Here is a 14,749-nt window from a genome sequence, read left to right on the forward strand (position 1 = left end):
GTTTTTTTTTTAATAAACATTCAAGCGTTCCATTATATTTAACATAAAAGTGTTCTTAGAAGTTTAAACCTGCCTTTAATGCTAGAAACTCGGCCGGAGTCTATGTGATGTTAATACAAATCCATTCTACTTTCCACTTTCTTCCATCATCCTGCAGCCGCTGAAGGAGGGATGTGAATGAATGAACCCTATTTAGAAAAAAAACAAAACACGGTTGACATTTTCCATATGGCACGACATGCTTTCCCCCATGTGAACTGCTTAAGAGCACACTAAACAACAATGGGGGTGTAGTTTAAAGAAAACAGAAAATAATAATTAAAAAATGTACCCTATTGGTGCCATATCAAGTTCAAATCAAATACTGAAATTCTCGCATCTGGACACCAAGTCGGATCAACCATTAATTACAAAGAATGGAAAGATTTGTTTATATTCCCTTCAACTCCAAATGCTCTCTAAGGTGGGAAGGACAATTTGGCAGCTGACCAGTTTTTTTCTTTTCTTTTATAAAGTCAGTGTGGAATATTTAAGGCAGCTGTTTCTCTTCCCTTTCTCCCATGGCTGGGGGTTCATTTTTCTTTGTATCCCTTTTCTAAGAACCTGCCATTTATGATACTCTTAATAATGTTTTAACTCAGAGATTGTATCATATGTCTTCCAACAGAGAAGCGGATCTTTGTACAGTTTTAATGGGTGTGAAGAGTTTGCACTCACAGGCTCTTTTAGGCCCATTCCTTGAATGTTATCAATAGTGTGGAAATGTTATAGTGCAGCCACCACACAATTAGCTGGGATTTTACAGAGCCTTTATAGTTAGGGCTTAAATGCTTCCATCCAATATTTTTTTTAACTGGAGCTCAGTTCTAGGGTCTTGTATAACAATATGGAGAGTGACTTTGACCATATTCAGAGTGGCTTTCCTTCACCACTGGTAGCCATAGGTATCCACTACACATAGGAAATGTTGGGGTGTTTTGGGTGGAGGAACGCATTACAAAAAAGAATGTTTTCTGGTTAATAGACAACATCAGCGGCCACACAAGTTTCAGAATGATGCCAGCCTTACATCTGTTTGTGTGTGTGTGTGTGTGTGTGTGTGTGCGCACACACACACAAATGAAGAGGATTACACTTCATGCATCTGCTGAAGTCCATGAACACTATAATAAAATAGTTAGTCTTTAAGATACACCAGACTCCTTGTTGATATGATTTTGTGGAAAGCAAAAGAGGGTAAACCTGAATGGTGTCAATGTAGTGGAGCCCAGAAGAGAACTTCAATTCCACTAAGGATAAAGGATAGACTTTTTCCCAGGCCTAAATGTCTCTCAAGGTCTTGCATTACTTAAAAACAAAACAAGGTTAGTTTTTAGTCAAGGCTATTGGCACATATGCTATGAGATAGATGCATTCATGCAGCAACAATGCCTTGCTTACTTCGAGCTAATACTTTGCTTTGAAATAGACTTTGAGAAACAGTCAAGATCCTCAGATAACAGATACAAAGGTTGCATTATTTCAATAGAGGTGCTTTGGATTGCCACAGTCCTTAATCTTTCCATTCATGCATTATGTTAAGAGTTCCTGAAGTGAAAGTATTAAATACCAATGGTTTTGTTGTTGTTTTTCTACCTCTGAACCCAGCATCTATATTTGATCAGCGTTTGCTTAGTGATGAAGAAATCTGTCAATGTTGGTTGGTCTGTTTCTCATTTTTCTAATTTTCAGTTGTCCACATTTCCACATCAGTTTGTGATATTTTTATTTTAAAAAATCCTTTTGAAAATTGCCCAATGGCGGAGGAAGAGGCGTGTGGGGGGAGTGCACCACTCCGGGCAGCGCAGTCCTGGCTGGGTGCCATCGTGGCTGCCCCCCACCTGAGCTGGGCGCCACGCCAGTATGGGCGGCGCACCATGCCCTCAGGATGCGTGCCAGCCCCGCCCCCGCCTACTCTCCGCCCCCCCAGTGCCGGAGCATGAAGCTCCGCCACTGAATTCACAAGCATTTTAGAGCAATTTTCTCTTCTTATCCACATTTTGTAATTCCCCCTGATATAATGCATGTTTGTATGTCTGCCAATATATGCACGCTTTATTCTAGTAAATGCATCTTAATGCATATGACATAGCAGGAGAAGTGCATTGCAAAATTTGGAGCAATGTATAGTTTAAAGTGTGCCTGTTTCGATTCACATATTATTTTGGAAAATGTAGACTAGGGAGATTCACCTTTAAAAAACAAACCAAACCAAATCCTCCCTTCGTCACAGGGAATGGCAGAATTGCTACAGCTGTGATTTTTCAAGCCCTACCCCTGTTTTATTTCTCTCAGTCTGCTGCTGACCTTCTTATACGTTGCCAGTCCTTGCTGGAATATATGTGAGTTTTTGTATCATGGGGGTTACCAGGGAGTTTGAATATGTGGTAGAGGGAACATGCCTTCATTAACCATCCATGACTTTTGGATCATCGCTAGTTGCTTTTTCTGGTATGTGTGTTTGTTGTGTTCTAAGCTGCTTTTGCTGCCCTGCATATACTAGTGAGTTAAAGATACATATCCATTTTATATATTTAATATGAAAGGTCTTATCTTTCACTAACATGCACAGGTGGACCCAGATGTATTTGATTTTATTAGATGTCTCTTATTTTATTTTGCCAGTTGCATGAAGTGCGTTTTGAGGGGGGTGGGACATAATCAAAGGAAATTAGAGATTTTTCAGCACTTTTAACAAGAGCTTTAGCAGCTTATAGGCAACCCACCCCCAATGCATTAAGAACAGGAGAAGAGAACAAAATACACAGCTGTACTTATGTCAAACTCGTAATTGACAGCAAGGTATGCAGACTCCACGGCCAACCCATTGTCTCCTTTGGACAAAGGAGACAGTTTTGAAACAGTTTGGGAGGGTGTGACAAGCACCCAGCTCCTAAGATCAGCGGCAGAGGAAGCCAATAGGGTTCCTGGGGCGGTGCGTGTGCTCTGCACCGAGGGGCAAGGCCAGCCGCCCACGGGGGTGGGGCAAGCTGGGGCAGGACGCTCTGCAGGGCCTCCGAGGAGTCTGCCTGCCTACTCCCACTTAGCCATCCTACAGCTGAGGGGGAGGTGGCGGGCAGACTGGCATTTTGTCACCCCCCTCAGTGGTGACACCTGGGGTTGCCTGCCCCCACTGCACCCCCCTTCCTCTGCCCCTGCCTAAGATCTTGCAACAGCCATCAATCTTGAGAAAGTGAGTCCTGCATTTGCTTAGCAGTTGCAATACACTATTGCACCTCCCTCTTTTTTTAGTACTATATGAAAATGACTGGGTCAATGGTGGTGGATGTAGGAATATAAGAGAAACTTGACTCAGTGTTTCCGGGGAAGCTGTAGGTAAAAAGTGCTTTAGGTAAAAGCAAAAAAGATGAACAGGGGTCTGTGCTGTAGATTAATAATGGAGAGCAGGTAGGCAAGGATATGAAATATAAGATGTGGAAGTGAAGTGAGGAGTGCACAGAATCAGGGCAATACCCAAATGCCATAATATTTAGGGCTGGTTCATTGCAAGGGAAAATACTGAAGTATTGCTTAAGAATTGTCACACAAGGATTGGCATCTGTATTGATGTCTTTAATTGCACTATAAATTTGAGCATTAAAGAGAAAAGCAAATGTTATTAGGAACCAGGACATGGCAATGATGTGAGCCCTTAATGAGATCCCAGTGCTAACTCAAGAGTACAGCAATTTCCCAGAGGACTACCAAGGAGATGGGCAATGAATTGTAAGGCCTGCTTTATAGGCATCTATCCTTGGTCAAATGCACCTGCTTGCAGCCGCGCAAAAGACAGTGCGTAAATGTCTGGAATATTACATAAAAGTTGTCTGGGAGACCAGGCAGAGCAATTAAATCCATCCTGCTTAAATGAACCCCCAGTGCAGGTCAAACAAATCTAATTTTTATTGTTCCTTAAGGAGATGGTGTCTGTATGGGAGACAAAGAAAAGATGTAGCAGGGAGCTTGAAAGGAAAACCAAGATGCCCTTTAAGGGGGGAAAATTAAATGTTCACAAAAATGCCACAGCAGGCTAGATAAATGATATATTATTATAGCAGGAGTTTAAAACTAATTGATGACTAATGTTTTAATGTCCTGGAAGCTACGCTGATCTATGATACATCTCAGCCAAGCCAAAGGGGCATTTCAAGGAGAGAGAAAATGTTAACTGTTAACCTGATAGAACCAGAAGAAAAAGCAGTTACCTCAATGAATAAATGACAAGGTTGCTTCCACCTAATGTCTAGCTGCATCCTGCAATGCAAAAATCAAATTATGACAAAAACTGAACGAGGAAATAAACCGTGTAGCAGAGCCCACAGTTTATTCTGTGATAAATTTGTTGAAGCTGTGTTGTCTATGTATAAAATGAAACTGTCTGCCTAAGCAGACTTTTAGATTTGCAAATCTATAAAAGCCCACGAGATATAATAAGGACTCAACTGAAAGTATGTACATTCAAGGTCAGTTAATGTACATAAGAGCCAATGTCCACACTGCCAAATTGGTATGGAGAATTTGGTGGGACAAGTTTGACTTCTGGTGAAACTTCATGGAACTTTGGAGTGTCAGGCATAGCCCTATTGGCTTTAGCCCAAACGTAGCAGAGTTTTCCTGCACAGCGAAGAAGCTAGTTGCGGCAGTAATGACTAGTCAGCTAGACTCAGAATAACTATTTACAGGATTTATTAAAAGAGGAAAATAAAACCAGCAGAGTTTCTGCATACAAATAAAAGCAAATAAATCCTCTTTCTTTCTTTCTCTCTCTCTCTCATAACCATACACAGCACTTCTAACTCCTAACACACCTCACACCAAACTGTGCTAGCAATCCCTGATAACAGAGTTGAGTGCTGCTCGTTAACCAATCAGAGTGAGTAGTTTCTAGGTCAAGCAGACCTGGGCTTTCTGCCAAGAGTAAATTGACACCAGCTTGAGTTAATTGGTGAAGCTAGAATCTGCAAGTTTCCCACGAGAACCAATTAACAGAAACTGAACACCCCCTCACAGATTCTGCTGAACAATTAACACCAAATACACCTATGTAGGAGATCATTTTTCCAGCAAACCTAAACCCTTGCACATTCGCTTGTTCTTTACCTTTGCCAATGGTTTAGTTAACACATCTGCTACATTTTCTTCACTTGACACATAAGTACAGGTGATTACATTGTCTTGTACACAGCAACGTACATTTTGGTATTTTACAGAGATATGTTTGGAACGCGATTTGAAACCCTCTGTTTTACTTAAGGTTATACAAGCTTGATTATCAATGTAAACTTGTACTGGTTCTCCACAATTCACATTTAAATCTGTTAACAAATGCTTGAAATAAATCACCTCGTTGCACAATTCACTCAATGCGGCGTACTCTGATTCCGTTGATGACACACTTACAATGTCTTGCTTGCGTGACCGCCAGCTGATTAAAGCTCCACCGACCATTATAACTAGTCCTGTGACAGATTTTCTATCTGGCAAATTTCCCCAGTCACTATCACAGTAGCAACTCAACATTTCATCCTCGGAAGAATTTAATTGTAACATATAGCCAATTGTCTGTTTGTGGTACCTCAGAACTTGTTTTACCCCTTTCCAGGCATTTAGTGTGGGTTTTGAGACCAATCTACTTAATATGCCTACTGCATAGCTAATATCAGGTCTGGACCACTGTGCTATATACAATAAACTTCCAATTACAGAGTGATATACATCAGGGTGTTCAAATTCAGGACTCTCATCTATGTGAAGTGTTTTTATGAAACCTGGATCCATAGGTACCGCTGCCCCTTTGCAATCCTGCATCCTGTATGTAGTCAGTAGTTGTTTAACTTTGTTCTGCTGACTAATTAGGCAGCTGCCATCTTGGGCCCAGCACACTTCCACCCCTAGATATGTCCTAACTGGGCCTAAGTCTTTTGTACACCCACCTGCAGCATACAATCTTTGCCCCCTCAGGCGCTGCTACTGGTGTAAAAACCTTGTGCTCATTCAGAGAGGACATCTCTTCCTCCATTGCCTGTTTCCAGCGCTCTGCCTCCTCTTTTGGTAACTTTAACACCTCCTGAAAACTCTTGGGTTCTGCACTTACACTAAACACATTTGCAGTATCAGGAGAAAAACGCACTGGAGGCACTCCTTTGTTTTGTCTTTTAGATCTTCTGGGAGAAAATTTTTCTTCTGACCCACTTTCCTCCTCAGAACTACGACCTCTCTTTTGTTGCTTAGCAACTGGTCTTCCACTTTCTTGAGAGCTCTTATCTGAACTTTCCTCCCCCTCAGACTCTGACTCTCTGTGTCTACCTTCAGAGTCATGAAGCTCCTGGGAAGGTTCAAACCAAACCTCAGAATTGGCATGTAGTCTCTCCCAGCCACTATGTTCACAAAAACTGGCATTCCTGGAGATCACAATGCCATTTGTCCCTTCAGCAAAGCGGAAACCTTTTCCCAGCTCCTGGTAACCCACAAACACTAACTGTTTGCTCTTAGGATCTCCCTTCTTCCTCATTTGTTTCGGAATTAATACCCAGGCTTTTGATCCAAACACATGCAAATGGTCAATTTTAGGTTTTTTCTGAAACAATTTAAAGTACGGGGTTGTACCTATTGTTTGATGAAAGAGCCTATTTTGGAGATAACACGCGGTGAGCATGCTCTCCCCCCAATAAGACATGGGTAAATCAGCATCATCAAGCATGGCAAACATCATATCTTGTAAAGATCTGTTTTTCCGCTCTGCAACGCCATTCTCCTCAGGGGAAAAAACGTTCGTTTTTCTATGCCCAATGCCACGCTTTTGTAACCAATCTTTAAAGGCATTTGACATAAATTCGCCACCTCTGTCCGTCTGAATCCTTTTGAGTTTAATAGACAGAAATCTTTCCACAGATGCCACCCAGCCTTTAAACTTAGTGAACACGTCACCCTTATTCTTCATGGGAAAAACCCAGGAATAACGCGTGGCGTCATCCACAATTGTTAGTGAAAAACGCGATCCACCCCTGCTTACAGCAAATGGACCAATTACGTCCATGTGAACCAGCTGTAGCGGTGACTCACTAACTCTGTCACTTCTGGGGTAAGAGACTCTGTGGGTTTTAACCTTTTTACACACATTACAATCAAGGTACTTGTTACAACTCTTTAAATTACCCCCATCAGCCAATTCAGACATTTTTAGTACACTTTTCCAGCAAGCATGCCCCATTTTCCTATGCAATAAGTGCACACAGTTGTCATGTATAGCTTTGTTATTCACTGCAGGCTGAGATTTACTGACTACTGCTGCAACTTGAGATCCTGCTTTAAGCCAAAACAAGCCTCCCTCTGACTTAGCAGTGCCTAAAATCTCACCAGCCTTCTTAATAATGCAACTGTCTCCTTCAAAATACACTTTAAACCCAGCTTTTAGCAAACAATCTACAGACATCAGATTGCTCCTTAATGACGGCACACAAAGTACATTTTGCAGGCATTCACGAAGACAAGGAACATAAACTGCACCCCCTGAAATCACTTCGGAAGTACTTCCGTCTGCTAGAGCCACCTGGCTGCGCTGTGCTGAGTTCTTGGAAACAAACAATTCATCTGAATTTACGATGTGGCGAGACGCTCCCGAATCGACCACCCAGACCGCTTGTTTCTCATCAGCAATCTTGACCTCGCCGGTCACCAGCTGAGCCGACTGTTTTCGTTTGAAGAATTTCTTTTTACGCTGCTGCTGCTGCTGATCTCGTCTCTGCTCCTGCACCGGCAACTGAGACTTGACCAACTCCGGACATTGTCGTTTTAGATGCGCTGAAGACCCACATCGGAAACAACGCCTAACAGCAAACGCTGACTCCTCACCGGTACGCTGCTTTTGCTTCACCTCTGGTACGGCATGAGAACTCCTTCCAAACCGCCCACCAGTAGAAGCCTCTGCAGCCAACGACCTTTCTTGCCTCTTCTGCCATTCTTCAATCAAACGCCCAGTAACGTAACTGACTGATAAATCATGCTCCTGTATGCCTTCTAGAGACAAAACTAAATTGTCCCAGCTTTCCGGGAGAGAACTCAAAATAATAGCCACCTTCTCCTGCTGGTCTAGTGCACAGTCTCTTTCCTGCAGCGCAGTAAACTTTAACTGTAAACTGTGTAGGTGTTCCTGCATTGTAACCCCAGGCTGTAACATTGCCTTGTACAATGCCTTGCGAATGAACAGCTTGGAAACCGCTGTCTCACGCACATGGAGTTCTTTAAGTGCTTGCCACACACCTCTAGCTGTCTTGATTCCCCTCACATACGGCAACTGGGAATCTTCCAGCCCCAAGACAATTGTGGCCCTTGCTCTTTGGTCTTTATCGAGGTCTTCATCATCAGGCTTCGTAGGAAACTTACTCACCACTTGCCAGAGACGATCCCTCTGCAGCACTGCCTGCATGCGTTCCGACCACAGCAAGTAATTGGAGTCATTCAGACGCTCAAAAGCCATCTGAACTGGTTGTGAGGCCATCTTGAGAGCGATGTCCCTGGAACCCGGAACCAGCTACTCACGACCACCGAGAGAGAAAACAGGAACCACAGCACCCAGCACTCACACGCTGCAGCTGTTGTCCTTCTGTCCGCTGCGTCACCAGCTCACCACGGTCAGGAACCAGCCAGAGAACAACAACTTCTGGAACTACTGGAACCAACGCCGTTGATGCTGACACCACCGCAACTCAGGCTGGCAGCACAATGCCCATAACCTCATGGAACTTTGGAGTGTCAGGCATAGCCCTATTGGCTTTAGCCCAAACGTAGCAGAGTTTTCCTGCACAGCGAAGAAGCTAGTTGCGGCAGTAATGACTAGTCAGCTAGACTCAGAATAACTATTTACAGGATTTATTAAAAGAGGAAAATAAAACCAGCAGAGTTTCTGCATACAAATAAAAGCAAATAAATCCTCTTTCTTTCTTTCTCTCTCTCTCTCATAACCATACACAGCACTTCTAACTCCTAACACACCTCACACCAAACTGTGCTAGCAATCCCTGATAACAGAGTTGAGTGCTGCTCGTTAACCAATCAGAGTGAGTAGTTTCTAGGTCAAGCAGACCTGGGCTTTCTGCCAAGAGTAAATTGACACCAGCTTGAGTTAATTGGTGAAGCTAGAATCTGCAAGTTTCCCACGAGAACCAATTAACAGAAACTGAACAAAACTGTCATATGATTACTTCTCCACATGCCCACCTCACAGCTCATTTTCACCATGCCACTATCAGTCTGGGTTTGAAAGCTTTGTTCCAGAATGGTCACCATACTAATGATAACCAGTGTAATGCTCCATCCCGTGCCCTTTCATCACAATCAAACACTCTATTGAATGATAAAATCTATACATCTTTAGATTCACTTAAGCACACAATAGTCCAATTCAGGCACTATTCTAGGGACTCTTATCTAGGCCTTTGTTTGGCACAGAGATAAAGATCATAGAGTTGGAAGGCACCCTGAGGATCATCTAGTCCAGCCTGAATATGCAGCTGTCCCATTTGGGGATCGATCCGCAACCTTGGCATTATCAGCACCACGCTCTAACTGACTGACCTAGGAGGTGGGGAGCATGTGCCTGTTCCAGTGTGGCTGGACTCCAGCTCCCATCAGCTCCAGCCAGCCTAGGGCAGAGGCAGAGCTAGCTGCTCTGGCACCCGGAGTGGCACACATGCTGTTCACCTGGGGCGGGGCAAGTGTCCCAGGGGGCGGGGCGGGGATGTCAGCCCCCCTCAGGGATGACACCTGGGGCGGACTGCACCCACTGCACCCCCTTCTTCTGCCAGTGATGATGAGAGATGTCACCCTACAATATCTGGGAGGGCCATAGGTTCCCAAAGGTTCCCCACCAGCCTTATGGTCTCCAGTCTAAGCCTTGCCAGAGATTCAGCGATGCTGTGAGCATCTTATCTGGTTTCTCAATGGTCCCCAGCTGAATTTAAATTTTACAATAAAATTATAGAGCAGGCTTTGCAATGCTACTTACTGTATATTTTCTAATTAGTGAGCACAATAAAAAATTACTGTTCATTGTGATTGATGAATGTTTCTCAGCTAACCATCTAATGACTAAGAAAAAAAGAGGAATGAATCCTAATTTAAAAAGTAAACAAATATTACTGAAATCTTGTTATCAACACTATTCACTGATATGTGATAGAAGACGAAAAAGAAGCTTTTCTTATGTAAAGTTCTTTGAGCAGCAAGGCTGGATGAATGTTTCGTGATAAGTAAAGCATCAGAAACAGAGGCAAGCAACTGGCTATCTGTACAAAAAAACCAAGCAGATAAACTAGGCCTTGTTAGAACAGAACCTCTAAAGGAGACACACTTTCTGGCTTGCTTTCATAAAGTGCCTGAAGGATTTATGCTACATATTATATCTAGAAGATCAGTTAATGCCAAGATCTCAGAAACTACTGACTGCCCTGGGAAGGCAAGAGTGGCTAGTTCTTTTTTCTGTGCAAGATTAACTGATACAATGAGGAAAATTTCCATTTCCTTTAGGGATGTCCTTAATGGAGTATGAAGGATCAAAGACTTATCTGAAATATTTAGCAGGATAATATGATAAGTCATGTTGCTACAGTGCACAGATGTCCAGGAGTGCTCGCCAAGGTTAACAATGTTGTACAAACAAGTCACATCAGATTGTAATGTTAGAATACCTTGCCAGATAAGACCAAAACCCTAGGACATCTAGTTCAGTCATCTGTTTCCAACAGAGCTCAGTTAGATTCTTCTGAGAACAAGCAAGGCATATAATTGATGACACTCCTCCATTGCTTGTACAACTACCCATGCATATTGGAATGGTACTATAAATATTTCGGGAAAGGTGGGGTGGCTTAATGAAATCCACAAGCCTCCCTGATACATTGCCCAGTTTTAGCCAAATTATCATCTCCTGGGCCCCTATGGATCCCCCGAACAACGATTCAGAGGTATACTTTCTCTGTAACTGATAGCTGTTGGTAGACCCATCCTCTATAAATGCGCCCCATTCTCATTTCACAAAATCATAGACTTTTAAAGTTGTAAGGGACTTGGAGATCCTGTAGCCCATCTCCTTCAGTGTGGGGATCCTGCAACTACAGTATCCCTGTCAGATGGCCATCTGCCTCGCCACAAAACAGCCCACCAACTCTCAAGGCAGTTTGTTTCGGCGTCAAACAGCTTGTACAATTAGGACGTTCCTTAAGGAGGGGCTTTCAGCTGGAGATGTCTTGGGGCACCATGGAGGATGACTTAGAGCTACTTTCTATCCCTCTGATGTCCTCAGCAGTGGCTGCTGGTAGCTAGAGGCTCTCACCTAGTGCTATATCCAGGCATAGTGGAGGGTTAATTATAGCAATTATTTCTACATGTGTATCTATTTTAGCACATGTTAACTTTGTGCAAAACTGCCCACTTTTGGGGAGCTGTGTTAAATGGCCATCCTATCAGCTCCCATCCCATTCAGGCAACAGTTGAACTGGCTGTTATGGCTGCAACTCTAAACCTACTTACTAGGGAGTAAGTCCACTGTGTTAACACATGGGACCTACTTCAGAAAAAGGATGCACAGAATTGCACTGCGTGATCCGTTCTGCTCCGCTTCACTACCCGTGGTTTCTGAAGCAAAGAGAAGCGTAGATACCCTCAAAGCTATCTCAGAATCATGACATAGAGTTCTAAGGACAGCTGCAAAGAAGAATAAAAAAAAGTGTGCACATGTCTTTTTTTAAATTGGCACCATGTTCTGAGATGCAGATAATATCAAAGGAGATCAATTCAGACAGCAAAGCAGATACACTTCCCACAATGGGAAGATAACTCCCAATAAATACACAGCTCCAGAGCCTTCAGCGTAACTGGAGCCCTGTGCTGCAGTAGTTAATGGAACCATCACCTTTATGAACTCTCTCTCTTATTTCCCATCATGTATGGACTTTAGCCTTCAAAGGCTACTGCTGCTGGTGAAGTAATATGATTAAGTGAGCCTTTTAAGACAGATTTATGCAAATAGTTTCTCCTCCAGCAAGTGTCACATCAGGTCTAGCTCTGTAAGCAAGAATATTTCAAAGATGCCACCTCTTATTTAGAACCACTAAATTATCTGACATTAGTGGTCAAATCGGCAGCAGGCCAAAATGGAGCAACTTTGATTTATACCACTGCTGATGTTGGCTTTCTTTCCACTTATAAAGCAGGAAAACAAATAACTTTCATTCATCAGGCAAAACTTGGGTGATGAAGGGAAAGAGAATTGGGCGAATGGGAGGAGGTTTTGGTTTCTCTAATAGAAAAGCATTCAGATCTTCCTAGGATGGCCTCTTCTTACAACTAAAAGAACATTGAATTGAATTCACAGTCTGTAATCTGCATCACCATAAGCTTGCTGCATGCCTCTGGCACCCAGCATGGAATCTGCTATTATTCTGAAACTCTGTGCTCTCAGAGCCAATGTACATGTTTAGCAAAATCACACAGTAGAGGACTTCTGAGAGTATACCAAAGCATACTGTAGGGACTGTGTCCCCCACAGGAATACTCTTTGAGTTTTAACACTTTCCAAATAGTACACAGGAAACGAGTGCATCAGAGAGAGGCAAGGCTATCCAAGTCATTTTACTGCCTGAGGCAAAGGATAAGATGGCACCCCTTTCTGGTCTATGTTCAAACTTTATGTGGATATTAAGCTTCCTGTACCACAATTAACAGTGTTGTCCATATGATATTTTCCTCCAAATCTCTGCCTTCCCACACTTCCCCAACTAGATTATTTCATGTCCTCTCCTTTTGAGAGCATGCCTGGTATGGAGAAATTGCTTTAAAACAAGGTTTCGGAAAGATTATGGGTACACGTATTACCAAAAATGAATGGAATTCTGCCATTTCAAGTCCAACATGTAATGCCATGTGTAATAATGTTAGATTCATGGGAAAGTAAACCAGAGTATCTCCTCAATTGAAGGAAGAATGGCACTGCTTTCATGACTTTTGGAAAGATGAATAGAATATTTAAGTTACATCTGTTTTATTATTGTTAAATGTGGTCAGTTGGATGGGAGGATATTGCGTATCATGCTTCTTATGAGTGAGTAGTTTGGAGCTGATAAAAGCAGAATTATAAAAATGAGATTACTGTATATTCCTCTGTATTTATGATATCTGCATATATGTACATAAATGTGCATGTTTCCTGCTTGATTGGATTGAATATTTAAGTACATTGTTAAACAGAAATCTTTGTTTTTATTTTTTTAATCTGGAACAACTGTGTAGTTTAAGCATATTTCAAATTTACAAAATTTGTTTACAGAAAGAGACTGTGTATTTAGTTAGCATTGTTATTATAACTATTTATTTTTATACTGCCTTTCATCATAAAAATACAAAATACTTATAACAACAACAACAACAACAACAACAACAACAACAACAACAACAACAACAACAATGTAACCCCCTTCCCACAAACACATTTAAAAGGCCATAGATTTTTAAATCAGCCAAAGGCCTGGTTATAGAGGAATGTTTTTGCCTCACGCAATCTAATCACATATTATGGTTGCACAGGGAACTATGATTTGTTGCTGCTTCCTCATGCACGTATACAGATTCTACTTGAAATTAAAAACATGGTCTGTGGAGCTGTTATGTGTCACAATCACCTATGGATTACATGTATTCTCTCTCTCTCTCTCTCTCTCTCTCTCTCTCTCTCTCTGTGTGTGTGTGTGTGTTTTTTATTTTGCATGGATCACTTTCTTCTGTAGGAATTTGATGTATGAAGAAGCTCTCTCTGCTTGTTTTTAGATGCTTGTACAAACTTCTTCACTGCGGTCAGCTTTTGGACTTCGAGTATGATCTGTGTTTCTTTTGATGCATTGATGTTGGCTTTTAGTTTCAGCTGCTGTCACTTTTTAACATTTAAGACTTTGATCCTATGTCCTTTCCTGGGTGTAAGTCCTACTGACCTACCTCTGCTGCTTCCAATCCATTTGAAGCCTTAAAGCAAAACACAAGGAAAAAGTAATTAAACTTGTACAGACCCTCAGGTGGTGCAATTGGTCAAAGCATTTGGTGGTTAACCAGGTTGGTGGTTCAAGCCCACCCAGGGAAAACTGTGGGCAGGTTTCCTGCATTGCAGGGGGTTGGACTAGATGTTTCTTTGGAACCCTTCCAGCTTACAGTTTTGTGACTTTAGTACACTATAAACAGCAGAGAAAAGTATAAAACACAAGACAATAAGCCATTAACGCCACTCAATCACAATCGCCACCATCACTGAAATTAATCAATTGGATAAAGAATACCAACAGCACTGAATCATATATATTTTTTAAAATACAATAAAAATATTCAGAATTTGTGAGAAAATACCTTTGCCTGGTACTGAAAAGATGCTAAAGTGAGTGCCAAGAGAGCATCTTTGGGTGAGAATTCAGAAACAAAGGGATGCCACCTAAAAGCCTATCTTGTCATGACCTATGTACATCTGTTCTTTGCTTCGAAGATGACCTGAGGGCCAGAGTTGGCGCAATATGGGAAGAGGCGTTAGGAAGCAAAGTGGTGCCTTAAACCAAGTTAGACCATCCATCTAGCCAAGTATTGTCCGCACTGACTGGCAGAGGCTCTTCAGGGTTTCTGGCAGAGGATATCTCCGTTCCTAGGGGCCGATGCCAAGATTGAAGACATGCCTTCACCT

The sequence above is a fragment of the Podarcis bocagei genome (assembly GCF_964188305.1).
Source record: "Podarcis bocagei genome assembly, chromosome: 5".
Lineage (NCBI taxonomy): Eukaryota > Metazoa > Chordata > Lepidosauria > Squamata > Lacertidae > Podarcis > Podarcis bocagei.